We start from the raw sequence: 6,270 nt of genomic DNA on the forward strand, positions 1-6,270 counted from the left end.
AACAAATTAAATAGCACCTGAAAAGCCAATATCGTAAAGCATACTTAAGTCTCCTCTACTTTGACAAGTTTCACTCTCTTCCCAATGAAGCCAAAAATGTATGTGATCTCTCCTCTCAAGCTTAACTAGGAAGTCTCAATTCCACCAGCATTTACCCTAAAAAATGTTCAGCTTCTAACCTCCCTAGCAACCAGCCCAATGCCTTAATTTATAGTGCAATGGAGGGAAGTTACTAGGTCCTCCTTCAAAGGGATAAAGCCCTCCTTCAAAGGGATAGCTCCTCTCATCAAGGGATTAGCTCCTTCTCTTTTGGGATGCATGAACCACCTAAGAGCGACCAATCCACATCAAAATTCCTTCTAGAATAATATAGAATTAACCCAAACTGAGTTTTTTAGAATAAACTTGCACCTTTTTGACTTTCACAGGGGTCCGCACCCACTCCTTTAGGGACAGAGCGGGCAAGTCCACAGTTTTTGTGAAGAGGAGGTGCGGGACCGCAGGCAACAGTGAGAGAAAGTGCAGAACCAGAGCTTTGTTGATTTTTAATGTCTTTCTCCCATTTTCAAAGCTTGACTTGAAGAGCTGAGGTCTGAGACTTGCTTAGGAGGACAGTACAAGTGATGATAGACCCATACTGACTGCAAATAATCATGGTGACGATATTTTTGTGTAACAGATTGCCCCCTAAAGTGAGAAGTTTGTAGTAGATGAGGATTTCATTTATCATTTAGGAAGAGTGAAGGAATTTATCATTTCAATGATCATCTTGTGGAGAGCCCGGTTGGAACCTGTAAAAACATTCAATGCAAAATATATATATGAGATCATATCATCGCTGAGGTAGGCATTCCCATACTCAGATCAAAACTGACTTAGAAAACTAACTACTGCTCTGATATAGGAATGATATTGTAATAAATCACAAGTATAGACTCATGTGGACACAGTATGGACACAACCATCTGTTTATGAATAGTCCACCATATAATGAATACAAAATTCCTCGCAGCCTGGATTGCGGAAACTAGATCTAGGGTCTTCATTTCTAGTTCCCGAAACATTATGATTCTATCCATGCGAATGAATGTGTCGAAGTCGAACATGGTAGAAACCACTTGATTACCAGTCAATGATGTAAACTGTTAACAAGTGTGAGAGAAACCACTAGTGATGTCAATGGCTCTTAAAGTACCCAATACAATCCATGAGATGTGAATAGATGTGTTGATGTCGAACATGTCACAGAATCCTTTGATCGAAGGTCAATGATGCAACCTGTCATCAAAGGCGAGAAACCTGCCATTGAGGCATGTAGATCCCAAGGTACTGATGATTTCTAGATCATCTTTCTAGATAATGAGCTGAAGTCGATAGAAAGCGATCTGTCGTAGGCAAGCCCACAACACAAAATCATAGATCATGTTGAAGAAATTTAGTTGCAAGGACTGACTCAGGGATGGTCAAGATGAATGACAGATATTTTGCAGATGAATGGCTTTATTGGCAGTGACCTCTTGAACACATAACGACACAACATATGGTTTGGTGACAATTGACCCAAAGTTAATACCCAGAAATCGGCTAAAGACTTTCAATGTGGTTTGATCAACTGTTAGGCAAAGGATTTCCCTACCCAGGTGAATAAAGTTGTCGTGTTCAAGAGTGGTTATAAAGTATGAAAAACAGGCTCATTTTTCTCTCTTTTCCCCCACCATTTCTGGCAAGTACCTCTTTATTTTTGACAAGCTTGAGGAGGATAACATTTGCTTGATTATAAGCTCATCCTTCGGATGAGTCCAACTTAGTTTAAATTCGAACCCTAAGAAGGAGTGGTTCATTCCTGTTTATAATTGAACAGGTCCTTTACTATGGAATTTTAACGAGTCCAGTATAGGAGAAACTCGGCGTTTTTCAATTTTAGAGAGTCTGAAAAAAATCAATAAGACTCCAGGGTTGACCTTTTTCGTAATTTGTGTCTCCCAAGCCCGAAAAAGTATAAAATAATACTTGAGAGAACCGCTTGATCTTTACAACCAAGGAGTAATTTTCATAATTAGTGCCCCTGATCCAAAAAAGTAAAAAAGCGACCAACGACATGTCATTTTATAACCAATATCGAATTTGAAATGACAAAAATCCGGAAATCTTTTCATGTTTTTACGGTCAGAAAAAGAGTTGTAAGTGGACCGTCTTTTTAGTTTCGTTTTAACGAGTTTAAAAAGAAAAACTTGGTGATCTTTTCATGTTTTAGGAGTCAGAAAAGAGCTTAAAGGTGACTCTAAATGTTTTTTCATTGAAAATGATTGATTTCGCCTAAACAATCTGTTATCCTGAACAAAAATTGCAAACATTACTCATACCTGTTTGAGATGGATAAAAAATGCTCCAAAAATTACCTTTCTAAAGTGAAACATAAAAAAATTTACAATTCATTTATTGACTTATAAAAAGGGCTTTCGTCAATTCATTTCTACCGTTTAAGGTTTGGGTGAGAAAATAGTGCGTTTGTTCGAAAACTTCCCATGAAGATTGCTGAAAATCCATCCGTCGGAATCGAACGCCGTCTCCTCCAGGTAATCCAAATCATCCTACTCTTCAATTTCAACCGTTTAAATTTGTGTTTTAGGGTTTTATTTGATTTTATTGCCGTTGGTCCTTTTTCCAAATGGGGTATCGATTTTATTACATGTAACCCTCACTCGGCCGGGGGGCATGTGTATATCATCCTTGTGGTAGATTATTTTACCAAGTGGGCCGAGGTGATGCTTACATTTGAGGCAGATGGCAAAACAGCTGCAATTTTCGTGTTCAATCATATAATTGCTAGGTTTGGTGTTCCACAAGTGATTATCGCTGATCATGGGCATAATTTTCGAAACGTTATGATGACCGAACTTACAGACCAGCTTGGCTTGCGTCACGATAGTTCAACTCCTTATTATCAACAAGCTAATGGTCTGGTTGAATCCATCAACAAAGTTTTAGTCATCATGATCCGAAGAATCATTGGGATTCATCGGTCAAATTGGCATAACATGCTATTTTCAGTTCTTTGGGCATATCGAACCTCAGTAAAAACGTCAACAGGGTTCACTCCTTTCCAACTAGTTTATGGTCTGGAAGCTGTGTTACCCATTGAATGCGAAATCCCATCATTGGAAATGGCCATCGAGTTACTCCCAGTCACTTCTGAAGAGGAAAAACATTTGTTATACTTGGCTCAATTAGATGAGAATTGACGTGATGCTGCATTGGCGATCGAAACTCACGCAAAACGTATGAAAGCTCAGTATGGTCGAAATGTGACCCCTCGAAATTTTTCGGAAGGAGATCTAGTCTTATTGTACGATCAAACTAATGATAAATTAGGCGCTGGAAAATTCGTTCCTATGTGGCATGGTCCGTATGTTGTCAAGCGAAAGCTAGCAAAAGGGGCCTATGAATTGGTAGACTTTGACGAGGACTCTTTAGGTAAACCCAGAAATGGTCTTTACCTGAAGAGGTATTATGCTTAAAGAATGGGTATGGAGATTTTTTAGTTAGGATAGTTTTCTTTCTAGCTGGTGTGTTTTAGTTTAAAAAGTGTGCTTAGCGTAGAGAGTGTTTTTCGTCATTATTCCTACTTATCTTGGTTTTACTCTTGATATTGCAGATGTCGATGCCTCTCCAAACATACATTGGTTTCACTGATGGTGCTTGTCATAATACACAGAACATTTCTTCCGCAGCTTGGGTTATCTATTCACCCTCTGACGAGTTGGTATCTATGCATGGGGTAAGCCTCAATCAAACAATGAACAACATTGCCAAGTATAGTGCAGTGATTGAGTTATTATCTGAATCTATTTCATTTGGGATTCGGAGTTTGATAGTGAGGTTAGATTCTGAACTTGTTGTATTATAGCTTAATAGAGTGTATGCCATTAGAAATCCAGTGTTATTGAGATAATTTTTGAGAGTGCGTCTCTTGGAACGTGAATTTGATTATATTAAATATCAGCATATTCCAAGATCTTTAAATACAATAGCAGATGCAATTTCTTCTCGAATGTTAAGTAGACATTTGCAATGATCATACATGTAAATTTAAAACCATTCGATAACATGATTTACAAGATAAGCCGGTAATAGTGATATATATATAGGAGTGTGTCAAAATATACATCGTCCTCGATCATAGGTTGAAAAACACCTTATGATCGGCAAAAATGATAAGTACAAAAAGCAAAAATGTCATATGTGTCTACAATAGGCGATCATCCTGTCACTGGTGATGATCTCGATAAGAAACTACTGTACGGGCCACCTTACAAAGGAACCTCCTAAAAGGTCTTGGGACCCCAATCACATAGCGCTGTAGTCGACGAGGAATGTCATCTATGCCGGTCTCTGGAATGTCCCCTGTCAAACACTCTAGATGACTCTCCAACTCGGCCAAGGTCTATGCTGATTCGTCCTGTGGGGCTGGTGCCAGTTGGTTGTTTCCTCTCGTAAGGCTAGACAGCGGCTGGTCACTGTGGACCCACATCGGCATTGAAACTTTTACTATCACTTTTGGGACGACATAAAAACAAAAAAAAAATTTAAATAGGAAAATGTTGAAAATAATTTTACTTGAGTCATCCCATTGCTCTCCTGGTGGAAGAGCCATGTCTGGGTCACCACGAAAATCTACCCCACCATAAGGGAAGTCGTGAATAGCAAAAACCTGGTTTTCCAACTAATGGAAATACTCAAGTTTGAATCAAACGACCTCTGTCCCCTTGCCTGGATGACGAGCCATAACTGCAACCCATCGCATCAGTTTGGGCTCTCGAGGAAGCCCAGCTCCAACAGTAAGGTGCTGCGGGACCAACATTGGGACCCTCTCCAGACCAAAGCTCCATAACCAAAGGTCTTCAGTTGTCTTTTCTTGGCTCTGGTCAGTTGGCCTTTTACATTAGCCAACATAGCATCGCACCAGTTGAAGATGGTGCCTCGAAAGTAGTCAACTGCCATCTGTATCTGGGATCCGGTGGCAATATGTAGTGTGGCACTCCCGCAAAGTCTGGTGACAGTAAACGCGATAACCATGAGTTTAGGATGGGATATGGTTTTAATGTCTATCCCTTTGTCTCTAGCCTGGCCTTTGCAGAACTCTAGCCGGAGGCTATCGATAGACTGGCCACCTGGCCCAGTCCCGAATAGAGTCAAGTCTTTGCCTCTCTTAGGCAAACCAGTCAATAAGTATATATTTGCCGGTTCAATTTCGAGCTGGTGGCCACCAATGAAGAAGCACTGGTCCTGTATGCTCCACCTGTCTACCAGCCACTATAAGAAATCCACCTTGGCCCTCATGCCAGGTATGGCCCAGAATTTGTACAAGCTGCATGCCTTCAATGCATCGATCGAAGGTTGGTGATTCAACGCGGCAAGATCCACGTCCTCATGCTCTCATTCTTACCAATCAAGCATGATGTACACTCTACATCCAACAAAAAGGCAAATTAGAATGCAAGAAATTAATTTGTTTGGGTCAATTTTTAGAATTTTTGGGTTAAAAACCATTGCTACGGGGTCCACACACTCTCTATTAGAGACAGTGCGTGGGTCCGCACCTTGCCTTCATGGAAGGTGCGGACCCTTGACTTTTTCCCCATTGAGAAAAAGTCAGGGTCCGCAGGCTGTCCGTGTTATGCCTATGGGCCCCCGCACAGGGGTTTCTAGCCTAAAAACCCTCTAAAAAATCAAATAAAACCCTAAAACACAAATTGAAACTGTTGAAATTAAAGAGTAGGATGATGTGGATTACCTGGAGGAGACGGCGTTCGATTTCGACGGATGGATTTTCCGTAATCTTCATGGGAAGTTTCTGAACAAAAGGACTATTTTCTCACCCAAATCTTAAACGGTAAAAATGAATTGACGAAAGTTGTTTTTATAAGTTTTTTGAATAAATGAATTGTAAATTTGTTTATGTTTCACTTTAGAAAGGTAATTTTTGCAGCATTTTTTATCCATCTCAAATAGGTATGAGTAACGTTTGCAATTTTTGTTCAGGATAACGGATTGTGCAGGCGAAATCGATCATTTTCGATGAAAAAAACATTTAGAGTCACCTTTAAGCGCTTTTCTGACTCCTAAAACATGAAAAGATCGCCGAGTTTTTCTTTTTAAACTCGTTAAAACGGAACTAAAAAGACGATCCACTTACAGCTCTTTTTCTGACCGTAAAAACATGAAAAGATTGGCGGATTTTTGTCGTTTCAAATTCGATATTGGTTATAA

Source organism: Pinus tabuliformis, chromosome 3_2, assembly GCF_031772625.1.
Source record: "Pinus tabuliformis cultivar Carrire ecotype Pingquan chromosome 3_2, CPIR1, whole genome shotgun sequence".
NCBI lineage: Eukaryota > Viridiplantae > Streptophyta > Pinopsida > Pinales > Pinaceae > Pinus > Pinus tabuliformis.